Genomic DNA, 13,928 nt, shown 5'->3' with positions numbered 1-13,928 from the left:
TTCATGGACGGCTTTCATTTTCAATTTCCAGAAAGTGTTAAAATGGCCACATTGGGATCAGTTATATGGAAATAGTGCTGTACATGGGTGACATCCACTATTTAATGGTACATTCACACATACCGTATCTGCAGTTGATTTAATCCTGTTAAATCAATATAAATAAGAAGTTATGATAAGTAGTAGAAGTTAAAATATGTGTGAATGTACCCTATGGGCTCATTCACACTGCAAATTTTTCAAACGAAATTCCGCTCCAAAATTCCGCTTGGAAAATACGGTGCAGCGGCCTTCCATTGTTTTCAATGGGATTCGGCTGCATCTTCACACTACGGAATTTCCGCGGCAGACGTCCCGCTGCAGAAATTCCGGACACCAGACTCCGCCGAAAGAATGAACATGTTTGGTGCAATGCGAGACATTTTTGTCTCGCTTTGCGCAATCTGCTCCCAGCAAGTTCTAGCGATTGGTTGGGGTCCAGGCACTCAGACCCCAACTGATCTACAACAAAATGACAGTGCCATACAAATATCCCCACCAGTCAATTTTAGAACATTTTTTTTTCACCTGTAATAAATCAGGATGGAAAATCTGCATCGTATCTGCCGCATGTGAACATGTTGCGGTAACGGTGCGTGATGAGGGAAGATGTTGTTACCCTAGGGGCAGATGGCATTAACCCTGTGTATTCGTGATGCCAGGGCACGGTTTATCCTCGATACCACCCGAAGGTATACCGCTGTATCCTGGGCTAGGCACGGGGGGGCAAATAATGACTCAAACGCCAAGTTACGGACAACAGTAGCTTTACTGTGAGTAGACAGTTGGTAAAGACTATACAGTTCAGCCAGGGCCCAAGGAGGGGACCAGTGACTCAGACCTTAAGGGGTACTCCGGTGGAAAACATTTCTTTTTAAATCAACTGGTGCCAGAAAGTTAAACAGATTTGTAAATGGCTTCTATTAAAAAATCTTTACCCTTCCAGTAATTTTTAGCAGCTGTATGCTACAGCTGTGGTCAGACACTTTTCTGTCTGACCACAGTGCTCTCTGCTGACACCTTTGTCCGTGTCAGGAACTGTCCAGAGCAGCATAGGTTTGCAATGGGGATTTTCTCCTGCTCTGGACAGTTCCTGATACAGGCATCAGGTGTCAGCAGAGAGCACTGTGGACTATTTTAGGGGGTGCTTAGCACCTTTTAGTTTTGTTGGAGGGAATCGCTCTCCTCCAACATGGAATATGTTCTAGAACAGTTCTAAAACAGTAGTCTCCAAACTGTGGACCTCCAGATGTTGCAAAACTACAACTCCCAGCATGCCCGGACAGCCAACGGCTGTCCGGGCATGCTGGTAGTTGCAGTTTTGCAACATCTGTAGATCCACAGTTTGGAGACCACTGTTGTAGCACATACTACAGAGCTCCGGCAACCTATAGTTAGCTTTGCTTGTGGGTCCATCAATATGTCAGACACCATGGGAGTGATCTGGCTGGGTACATAGGCTGCAGGGGCACCTATATATAACGTAAAGGAAAGATGTCACTGTCACCCAGCACACAATGCCTTAATTACACTGTCAATGACCGGCAGTAAAACACAACAACAAACTGCACGTACACCTGCTCTGTGGCCCAGCGGGGGACCTAAACCTGGTAGATTTCAGTCTGGAGTTAGGGTTATTCCCACATTAGCCAAGACATTGCACTCAAAGGGTCTATTCATCCAGACTCCAGAGCTGAGGACCAAATGTGGCAATTCATTGTGTGACAAAAACACTATGGGGGTTGTGTGGGGAAGTTAGAGGTTCCGAAATGATGTGTACAAGCCTAATGCCCATATCAAGTCTATGGGGTGCATGGAGCTACTGCCATATGCGTGGAGCTACTGCTGTCTCTGGTGTTACACTGGTGTCACTATAGCCTAGTGATTTTACAATCCATGTCACTACCAACCTTGGATTTATTACCAGATTTGTGCGCCACATCTAATCTAGTAGCAATAGTTTGGGGGATATTATACCGTAGACTATTGTTACACCGCAACTCTGGTCACGTGACATTGCACCTATTGATTGTCAATAATGCGGCACTTACTTTTTTCTTTTTTTAAAGCCAAAACTTGGGATGCATCGATATAGGAGACACCCATTGTTATTTTTGGAATCTAAAAAAATAAAATTGCCCCAAAATGCCTGTCCACAGCTTATGTCACCAGTTCCAACCACTCCATGTAAGCGCAAAAGCCTTTCTGTGCCCTTATATTATGCCTCGGATTAGCACTGTCAGATACAATAACTTTTAATACCTTATAAAGCATGCGAAAACAATAGGTTTTGCAATTGCTTTCATCAGAAAATTTTGAGTATTTGAAACTGAAAAAGCCAGTAAAAAAAAGTGGCCACTAGGGGTCCCCCTGCCTCCCGGGACACATACCAGTCCTGCAGTGTCCAGTGGTCATCGACACTAGAGATGAGCGAAGTTACAGTAATTTGATTCGTCACGAACTTCTCGGCTCGGCGGTTGCTGACTTTAGCCTGCATAAAATAGTTCAGCTTTCAGGTGCTCCGGTGGGCTGAAAAAGGTGTATACAGTCCTAGGAGAGAGTCTCCAGCCCACCAGAGCACCTGAAAGCTGAACTAATTTACGCAGGCTAAAGTCAGCAACTGCCGAGCCGAGAAGTTTGTGACGAATCGAATCACTAAGTTTGTACATCTCTAATAGACACGTCATGGACACCATGAGTGATAGGCAGGGCTGCAGGCAGGTCCAGAGCTGCTGTGCTTGCTCCCGGCCCTCTGTGAGTCAGAGCAGAGTGAGGGAGGGGGGTAAGTCATTACAGTGAGGAGAAGGACACGCTCCATGGAATAAATACAGCTGTCACCCTGTACATGGTGAGTGCCATCATTATTTCTCTTTGGTCATATCTATTTCTGTACTCCGGATTGAGCACCCCACTATAGGTGTACTGACTGTGGGTCCTTGAACGTCAATATTTGGGCGTATGAGAGCTGTGCCGAGCCCTCTTTCTTTGCAAGATCAGAAGGACACGCTCCATGCCTCTGCATGGACTGAAACCTCCCTGAGCAATGATGGCAAATAAATAAAGGTAATTCTGAGAGAAATATAGGTCGTAGACACATAAAAATTAGATGTACATGATTAGGATGAGGTACTGAGCAACATATAACAGTTTTGTTTCTTTTTGGGTAGGAGGGACATCTGACAGGTACGCCTAAAAGTCATCTCAGAGAGAGATTTCCCCCCCCCCCCCCCCAACATGGCTGCAGAAACAGGAGGGGCCGCTCAGTCTCAGCTGCGGCCACAGGTGATCCAGGGGCGAAGAGGTTGTGTCAGGGCTGGTTATGGATTATAATTAATTACCTTTGCTGTGGCTGGAACTCAGCTGAGAGGACTCTGCCCCAAGTGACCGGAGTGGGAATGATCCTGCTGGGGCTATAGGGCTGCTCTATAGTGACTCCCTAGACTCTGCAGCTTGTGACTCTGCAGCTGGTGCAGAACAACTCCCAGCAATCCCTGACAGCCGAAGGCTGCACCAGCTGCGGAGCCACAGGTTGTAGGTCACTGTTCTATAGTATAACATGCTGGGAATTGTAGTTCTGCACCAACTGCAGAGCCACATGTTGCAGATTACTGCTCTATAACAGTAAATATGCTTTGTTGTTTTGCTGCCCCCTAAAAAGTCTAATATAATACAAAGCACTATTCAAAAACTAAAAATTCTGGACTAAAACCAACATTTTTACCATTTTGGTGCACCCCTAGGCAAAATGGAATCCTTACAAAGTCACATGGAAACTAGTGGCCCAACAAAAGGCAGGAAGAAATCTGGTTGTTATCTGGTGGCTCTGTAGGACCAATCTTTACCCTGGCACATTCCCCAGGGTGGTATATTCTCTATAAGCCTCCCAGGTCACTTACCCGTCCCGGTCCCCTGCTGTCATGTGCTGGCGCGCGCGGCTCCGCTCTCTAGGGCGCGCGCGCGCCAGCTCTCTGAGACTTAAAGGGCCAGTGCACCAATGATTGGTGCCTGGCCCAATTAGCTTAATTGGCTTCCACCTGCTCCCAGACTATATCTGCTCACTGCCCCTGCACTCCCTTGCCGGATCTTGTTGCCTTGTGCCAGTGAAAGCGTTTAGTGTGTCCAAAGCCTGTGTTACCTGAACTTCTGCTATCCATCCTGACTACGAACCTTGCCGCCTGCCCCCGACCTTCTGCTACGTCTGACCTTGCCTCTGCCTAGTCCTTCTGTCCCACGCCTTCTCAGCAGTCAGCGAGGTTGAGCCGTTGCTAGTGGATACGACCTGGTTGCTACTGCCGCAGCAAGACCATCCCGCTTTGCGGCGGGCTCTGGTGAAAACCAGTAGCCTCTTAGAACCGGTCCACTAGCACGGTCCACGCCAATCCCTCGCTGACACAGCGGATCCACAACCCGTTAGCCGAATCGTGACAGTAGATCCGGCCATGGATCCCGCTGAGGTGCCGCTGCCAAGTCTCGCTGACCTTCCCACGGTGGTCGCTCAGCAATCGCAGCAGATTGCCCAACAAGGACAGCAGCTGTCGCAGTTGACCGCCATGTTACAGCAACTTCTGCCTCTGCTACAGCAGCAACCATCTCCTCCGCCAGCTCCTGCACCTCCTCCGCAGCGAGTGGCCGCTCCTGGCCTCCGCTTGTCCCTGCCGGACAAATTTGATGGGGACTCTAAACTCTGCCGTGGATTTTTGTCTCAGTGTTCCCTGCATATGGAGATGTTGTCGGACTTGTTTCCTACAGAACGGTCTAAGGTGGCGTTCGTAGTAAGCCTTCTTTCAGGAAAGGCCTTGTCTTGGGCCACACCGCTCTGGGACCGCAATGATCCTGCCACAGCCACAGTCCAGTCCTTCTTCGCTGAAGTCCGGAGTGTCTTCGAGGAGCCAGCCCGAGCTTCTTCTGCCGAGACTGCCCTGTTGAACCTGGTCCAGGGTAATTCTTCAGTGGGCGAGTACGCCATCCAATTTCGTACTCTTGCTTCCGAGTTATCATGGAATAACGAGGCTCTCTGCGCGACCTTTAAAAAAGGCCTATCCAGTCGCATCAAGGATGTGCTGGCCGCACGAGAGATTCCTGCCAACCTCCAAGAACTCATCCATTTGGCTACCCGCATTGACATGCGTTTTTCTGAGCGACACCAAGAGCTCCGCCAGGAAAAAGACTTAGATCTCTGGGCACCTCTCCCACAGTATCCGTTGCAATCTACGCCTGGGCCTCCCGCCGAGGAGGCCATGCAAGTGGATCGGTCTCGCCTGACCCAGGAAGAGAGGAATCGCCGTAGGGAAGAAAATCTCTGTCTTTACTGTGCCAGTACCGAGCATTTCTTGGTGGATTGCCCTATCCGTCCTCCACGTCTGGGAAACGCACGCACGCACCCAGCTCACGTGGGTGTGGCGTCTCTTGGTTCTAAGTCTGCTTCTCCACGTCTCACGGTGCCCGTGCGGATTTCTCCTTCAGCCAACTCCTCCCTCTCAGCCATGGCCTGCCTGGACTCTGGTGCCTCTGGGAATTTCATTTTGGAGTCTTTTGTGAATAAATTCCGCATCCCGGTGACCCGTCTCGTCAAGCCGCTCTACATTTCCGCGGTCAATGGAGTCAGACTGGATTGCACCGTGCGTTACCGCACAGAACCCCTCCTGATGTGTATTGGACCCCACCACGAAAGGATTGAGCTCTTCGTTCTCCCCAACTGTACCTCTGAGGTCCTCCTCGGTCTGCCATGGCTCCGGCTTCATTCTCCCACCCTTGATTGGACCACCGGGGAGATCAAGAACTGGGACTCTGCCTGCCATGGGAAGTGCCTCTCCACCCCTCCCAGTCCCGTCAGGCAAGCCTCTGTGCCTCCTCATGGCTCCCGTCCTTGTGTCTCCCTGCCCCGTGCCAAGCTTCACCCTCTGCCCTCCCTCCCCATTCCAACTCCTGCTGTACTGCCTGCCGTTGAGGAAACCCTCCATTCTTTCCCGGTGTCCTCATCCCAGGGGAGGCAGTTACCGGACAAAAAAAAGGGGAGACCTAAGGGGGGGGGTACTGTTACGCCTAGCGCTCCGGGTCCCCGCTCCTCCCCGGAGCGCTCACGGCGCCTTTCTCCCTGCAGCGCCCCCCTCAGTCCCGCTGACCGGGAGCGCTGCACTGTCATGGCCGTTGGGGATGCGATTCGCACAGCGGGACGCGCCCGCTCGCGAATCGCATCCCAGGTCACTTACCCGTCCCGGTCCCCTGCTGTCATGTGCTGGCGCGCGCGGCTCCGCTCTCTAGGGCGCGCGCGCCAGCTCTCTGAGACTTAAAGGGCCAGTGCACCAATGATTGGTGCCTGGCCCAATTAGCTTAATTGGCTTCCACCTGCTCCCAGACTATATCTGCTCACTGCCCCTGCACTCCCTTGCCGGATCTTGTTGCCTTGTGCCAGTGAAAGCGTTTAGTGTGTCCAAAGCCTGTGTTACCTGAACTTCTGCTATCCATCCTGACTACGAACCTTGCCGCCTGCCCCCGACCTTCTGCTACGTCTGACCTTGCCTCTGCCTAGTCCTTCTGTCCCACGCCTTCTCAGCAGTCAGCGAGGTTGAGCCGTTGCTAGTGGATACGACCTGGTTGCTACTGCCGCAGCAAGACCATCCCGCTTTGCGGCGGGCTCTGGTGAAAACCAGTAGCCTCTTAGAACCGGTCCACTAGCACGGTCCACGCCAATCCCTCGCTGACACAGCGGATCAACAACCCGTTAGCCGAATCGTGACACACAAATTGGATTGATCTTTGCGGTCTACAGGGATTTCCACTAAATCTGCCACCAATCGAATGTAGATTTCTGCTAAAGCTGCCAGACACCCTCTACATCTGCTCTCCATCAGCAAAAAAAGAAAAATCTAATATAGTACAACAAATAAAAACAACATTGTGCCTTTGGTGCAATGTGACATAATGTTTTTGACATTAGGCAGCAGGAAGAACTGCCAGGCCACTCAATGCAAAAGGACAAGAGGGCCCCATCTCCTTACACTAAATAAACAGGGGCGACAGGTGGTGGGGTGTCTGAAGATGACAATCTAAGACATTGGCCCGTGCAAGGGCTAAAAAACTGCAATTGCTGATCTTTATGGACACGGACACTTGTGAATACAGCAAGGCCCAGGGCTACGGAGCAGACACAATGAATATGTAACGGCAGTAGACTGCACAGAAAACAATGTTCCATTGCTGTGTCACATGAGCTTAAAAAGGAGCAGTTTCCTAAGGAAGATTCCCCCTTAAATACCAGTCCTTGTAAGGACAAAGAACTACGTGTATTAGCTGAGGACTACTGCTGACATGTGTATCAGCTCAACCCCGCCAGTGTCTGGCATCACATCACCCCCCCTGATGGCACAATCTGTCCAGACCAACACATGCCGGGCAAGCAATATGGTCTCAGATGCCCCGGACCACTGAGCGGCACAGATGTGACCATTCACCTATCTGTATTATAAGCACTAAAATGAACAAATCTAGAACATATCCGGGGGAATTTATCAATGTTTTGTGTACATTTTTATCTCTTGCAGCTTTTCGCACTATTTTTTGGAGTCAAGCATTGATACATTCTCCCACTTGCAGTAAATATCTCTATAAAGATTGGCACTCACAGCCTGGACTGAGGCCTAGTACAGGCCTTGGGCTGGCCTGAGAACCAATCGGCATCCCCATGATTACAGTGGGCCGATCAGACCACAAGGTTTGCACCTCATAACTGTAAACACAATGTTCATCATTACTGGCAGGTGTCAGCTGTAGATGGCTGCCGATACCTGCCGGGTATGACGTGGGCCCTGCTCCCTCACCCGACCTATGATGTAAATGTATGTCATGGGTCAGGAAAGATGGAAAAAGCAAACAAAAACACAAGTGGTAGGGCGAAATTTTCAGTCGCTATGGCAGCCTGGCACCTGGGATTTGTAGAGCCCTGACTTTATGGATAAGCACATCCATATATTTATAAGGCCAATAGATCTTGGTATATGGGGCACAATGCAAATTATTTAAAAAGAATGACTATAGTTGGGGAGAAAAGAAGTTATCCAGCGCGGTAGCTTGAATGCAGATATATTAATTTTAAAACAGCAACACACATGGACCGGGAAAGCAGTGACGCGTTTCGATCGTCTCAGCGATCTTAAAGGGGTACTCCACTGCTCAGCATTTGGAACAAACCGTGCTGCCAGCGCCGTGAGCTTGTGACGTCATAGACCAGCTCCCTCATGACGTCACGCCCCGCCCCCTCAATGCAAGTCTATGGGAGGGGGCGGGACATCGCTATGGCCGGTGATACGACGACGGCTCTGCGGCGTTCCCGTCCCCAGGAAGTGGAATGACATCAGCACTGCAGGACCGTGAGGCCTGTGCCGGACCAACGGGGGCTCATAGGAAGGTATGTATGAGTTTATTTTGTTTATTTTTGGGGCACGGGCCCGGGCATATATAAAAGTGTTCCACTACAGTTGTCCTTTAAGATCGCTGAAACGATCGAAACGCGTCACTGCTGTCCCGATGCATGTGTGTTGCTGATTTGAAATAAATAAACCTGCATTCGAGCTACCGCGCTGGATAACTTCTTTTCTTCAGTATTGTCTTCAGTGTTGTCCACACTGATCCGTGACGATCGGGGGTGAGCTGGATCTTGTTGATCTGTCTGTTCTATAGTTGGGGAGGGTGCGATGGCCAGTACCTAGAACAGAAAATGGTGGCGCATCATACACCTATATATAACTTTTATTAACATTCCCATTCAGCACTGAGTAACCTTGTATATACATCCCAACCTATGCACCCGTTCCTTTTCCAAATAGCGCCGATAACTAATATTTCTACATGAATGTGAAAATCACAACAGAGCAGGGCTCCGGAGAGGATAATTCCTGCTGTACTAAGCTGGTTCCACCCAGTTTAAGTGCTCCGTCATTATCCCAAAGCCATTCTTACTGCCCATATGAAAACAAAGCTGACAGCCGCCCGTCCTTTACAGCAGAACAGCCTTGTAAGGCATTGGAGTGCATGGGCGAGTATGGCGTCCTGCCAGGGGTAGAGAGCGACTGTCACTAAACACACCTGCTTCACCGCCAGGCAGACTTCATGTGTACAGGCTCTGTGGGCTCTTGATCAGTGTTTCCCAACTTGGGCACCTCCAGCTGTTGCAAAACTACAACTCCCAGCATGCCCGGACAGCCAACGGCTGTCCGGGCATGCTGGGAGTTGTAGTTTTGCAACAACTGGAGGCACCCTGATTGGGAAACACTTCTCTAGATGTATATTGGGTAAGTTGTGGGTCTGCATAGAATGTAAAAGATGCACGCTGAGAAGGGCAACAATTTTGTTTAATAAAGGGGTATTCTAATTACCAAATTTTATGGCGTATGACTAGGATATGTCATTCTGCTCAGTGTAGACCCGATCTCTAGGAACCCTGCTGATATGGAGAATGATAGAGCCAAGGTCCCTTTGCACAGAGTCACTCCCTGCCACCCACTATACCGGGAACAGCAACAACGCCTTATTCATGTACGGCACATGACTTAGGAAAACACTAACATCAATGGAACCTCACACCAATCACTGAATGATGTCATAGGCTTGCGATATGTCATTTTATATATATATATATATATATATATATATATATATATATATATATAGATAAAATGAAGAAAAGGACAGGCGTCCTGCACTCACCGCATAAACCTGGTCACTCGGCCCCCATCTAGGCTCGCTCCTCCGGAGGGATCTTCAAGACAGCGTGGGGCGCTCAGAGGCGACTGCAGGCCGGACGAAGCGCATTGCCGTCTTGAAGATCCCTCCGGAGGAACGAGCTGAGATGGGGGCCGAGTGACCAGGTTTATGCGGTGAGTGCAGGACGCCTGTCCTTTTCTTCATTTTATCTATTGATGACTTCTGTTTCAATTGTCCTAGCACCGCCGTGTATGGTTTGTACTGGTGTCCTGCCTAGTGTGAGTATATCCATCTCGTGGTTGTAAAGGGTTAAAGGGTATCGGTGCCCCTTTTTGGTTCTTTTGTTTGGATATATATATATATATATATATATATATATATATATATAAAATTCAAAAGAACAGTGGCACACCAAGTGTACAAAAGAAAAGGTGGTTTATTAAAAAAAACATGTAAGGCGACGTTTCGGCTGGCTCACCCAGCCATTTTCAAGCCGCTTGAAAGGCTTGAAAATAGCTGGGTGAGCCAGCTGAAACGTCGCCTTACACGCTTTTTTGAATAAACCACCTTTTCTTTTGTACACTTGGTGTGCCACTGTTCTTTTGGATTTTGTAGCTAAGGGGGTCCCCAATCTGGACCTGACACAGTATGCACCTGTGCACCTTTTTCACTTGGAGTGCTGCTTTCCTGTTTTCTCTCTCTCACTCACTCTCTATCCCTCTCTCTCTCCCCCTGTCTCCCTCCCCCTCTCTCCCTCTCTCTACAAAGGCCTTGTGAGAAGGCTGAAACATCACAACCTCTGATGCTTTGGTGAATAAAGCCACACATTATTCATGTATACCTTGGAGTGCTGCTGTTTTTCTGCATATATCGTTGGGACTTGGGACCGAGTCAACCAACTAGCACCACCCTCAAACTAGCTGTGCTGCCCGCTTTCTTTTCGTTATATATATATATATATATATATATATATTTTTTTTTTTTTTATTTATATATATATATATCTATATATATATATATATATATATATATATATATATATATATATATAATTATTATTATCATATAATATATTACATAAGATTATCACCAGCAAAACCTGCCCATTTCTACAGGACTGACTGCCAGCTAAAATATAGGGGGCTCCTGACTCTCCCCAAGAGCAAATGACAGGGGAAAAACAAAAGAAGGACCAGGCAGCTGGCTTTCAACATTTCCGATCTCAGGGTAGAGAGCCTTTCATAAGAAGAATCTGGAAAAAGCTCTCTTCCCATTTAGAACATATGCATGCCCAGTTGATGTGAGCAAGCATGTATATATAGAGACAAATAAACATAACTTGTGTATGGCCAACATTGCTATTCTATAACCCCCCCCCCCCCCCTTTTGACTGTGACTCAGTAAGCTGTGGATACTAACATTAGTCAATGTTCCCAAAATGACTTTCTAGTTACCACATCATATCTTAGATTGTAGTTTAGCAATAGCTGGAGGCGCACTAGTTGGGACACGCTGTTTTAGCCCCTAGCTTTATAGAGCCATCTAAGGTATGATGTGGTTACTAGAAAGTGTATTACATCCTATGCAGATCAACAGCTTACCCATGCCTAATATACATCAAGAGCATTGTTTGCCAACCAGGGCGCCTTCAGCTGTTGCAAAACTACAACTGCCAGCATACCCGGGCAGCCAAAGGCTGTCAGGGTATGTTTGGAGTTGTATTTTGTAAACAGCTGAAGGCGCCATAGTTGAGAAACACTGATCAAGAGAAAGAAACCAGGAGAGTCCACATAGCCTGTACACATGCTGGTAGTTGTAGTTTTGCAATAGCTGGAGGCACACTAGTTGGGAAACACTGTTTTAGCCCCTAGCTGAAAAGAGCATCTTTGGCTGTCCGGCCATGCTGGGAGTTGTAGTTTTGCAACAGCTGGAGGCAACCTGGTTGGGAAACATGTATGAGGTAAAGAACAATGGTTTGCCTACAGTAAATTAACAAAAAAAAAACTCTTTTTACACTATTTAACAATGAACCCCTATTCCAGAACAGACAATATACTATAGTCTATATTATTCTATACTTCCTGCAGGACTTGCCTGTTATTCGGCTCTAGTAAACTGATCTTAAGTATATACGGCCTCGTGTACTGTGTGTATACACTGTAGTGCATCCTGTTGGAGCACATACAGCCTTGCATTTGGGCTAAATCTTACCCGCGTATCTTAAAGTGTACCCGTCAGATCCAACAAAAATTTTTTATTTTTTTTAAATATATCACTCAGTACCTAATCCTGACCATGTACATCTAATTTTTATGTGTCTAGCACCTTTATTTATTTTTTTATTACACTTTTAATTTAGCTCACTAGTCTGAATTCCTCTCAAAGGGAGGGGGCGTGGCCTCACTGTGCAGGTCTCCGCCCCCTCCCTCAGTATGCTGTCTGCTCACATCTCCCCTAGCATTAGCAAAACTACAACTCCCAGCTTGTCCTCACTGACAGTAGCGGGACACAAGCTGACAGTGGGAGGATTTTTCCTCCAGCTATGAGCCCAGCGCTCAAAGCTGTCAATCAAGGAAGTGTGTCCATGACATAGGTGATGATGCATGGACACAGCAGGACTAGTATGTGTCCAAGCAGGCAAGGGGGGCAGTTGTTTGACTGGCTTTTTCAGTATGAAATACTGAACATTTTCTAATGAAAGCAAGTGCAAAACCTATTGGTTTTGCATGCTTTACAACATATCAAAAGTTTTTGCATCTGACAGTGCCCATTTATCTGACAGTGACCATTTATCTGACAGTGCCCATTTAAACAAAGTAAATTGACAACATTTTACCACATTAACCCCTTAACGACGCAGGACGTATATTTACGTCCTGCGCCGGCTCCCGCGATATGAAGCGGGATCGCGCCGCGATCCCGCATCATATCGCGTCGGTCCCGGCGGTAATCAACGGCCGGGACCCGCGGCTAATACCACACATCGCCGATCGCGGCGATGTGCGGTATTAACCCTTTAGAAGCGGCGGTCAAAGCTAACCGCCGCTTCTAAAGTGAAAGTGAAAGTGACCCGGCTGCTCAGTCGGGCTGTTCGGGACCGCCGCGGTGAAATCGCGGCGTCCCAAACAGCTGATCGGACACCGGGAGGGCTCTTACCTGCCTCCCCGGTGTCCGATCGACGAATGACTGCTCCGTGCCTGAGATCCAGGCAGGAGCAGTCAAGCGCCGATAATGCTGATCACAGGCGTGTTAATGCACGCCAGTGATCAGCATTAGAGATCAGTGTGTGCAGTGTTATAGGTCCCTATGGGACCTATAACACTGCAAAAAAAATGTAAAAAAAAAGTGTTAATAAAGGTCATTTAACCCCTTCCCTAATAAAAGTTTGAATCACCCCCCTTTTCCCATAAAAAAAATAAAACAGTGTAAAAAAAATAAAAAATAAACATATGTGGTATCGCCGCGTGCGTAAATGTCCGAACTATAAAAATATATCATTAATTAAGCCGTACGGTCAATGGCGTACGCGCAAAAAAATTCCAAAGTCCAAAAAAGCGTATTTTGGTCACTTTTTATATCATTAAAAAATGAATAAAAAGTGATCAAAAAGTCCGATCAAAACAAAAATCATACCGATAAAAACTTCAGATCACGGCGCAAAAAATGAGTCCTCATACCACCCCATACGTGGAAAAATAAAAAAGTTATAGGGGTCAGAAGATGACATTTTTAAACGTATAAATTTTCCTGCATGTAGTTATGATTTTTTCCAGAAGTGCGACAAAATCAAACCTATATAAGTAGGGTATCATTTTAACCGTATGGACCTACAGAATAATGATAAGGTGTAATTTTTACCGAAATATGCACTGCGTAGAAACGAAAGCCCCCAAAATTTACAAAATGGCGTTTTTTTTTCGATTTTGTCGCACAATGATTTTTTTTTCCGTTTCGCCGTGCATTTTTGGGTAAAATGACTAATGTCACTGCAAAGTAGAATTGGCGACGCAAAAAATAAGCCATAATATGGATTTTTAGGTGGAAAATTGAAAGGGTTATGATTTTTAAAAGGTAAGGAGGAAAAAACGAAAGTGCAAAAACGGAAAAACCCTGAGTCCTTAAGGGGTTAAAGGGGTACTCCACCCCTAGACATCTTATCCCCTATCCAAAGGATAGGGGATAAGATGTCA

At 47.4% G+C, this 13,928-nt stretch overlaps 1 protein-coding gene across 8 annotated transcripts in view; it reads right to left on the bottom strand.

The window, feature by feature from the left end:
- The window catches only part of CPEB2 (cytoplasmic polyadenylation element binding protein 2), a 190,860-nt gene that overhangs the window by 83,851 nt on the left and 93,081 nt on the right, over positions 1 to 13,928 (bottom strand). The window lies entirely within an intron of this gene.

The sequence above is a fragment of the Hyla sarda genome, chromosome 1, assembly GCF_029499605.1.
Source record: "Hyla sarda isolate aHylSar1 chromosome 1, aHylSar1.hap1, whole genome shotgun sequence".
In the NCBI taxonomy this organism is placed as follows: Eukaryota; Metazoa; Chordata; class Amphibia; order Anura; family Hylidae; genus Hyla; species Hyla sarda.
The sequence above is the reverse complement of the archived record's forward strand: the minus strand, read 5'-3'. Positions and strand labels throughout refer to the sequence as shown.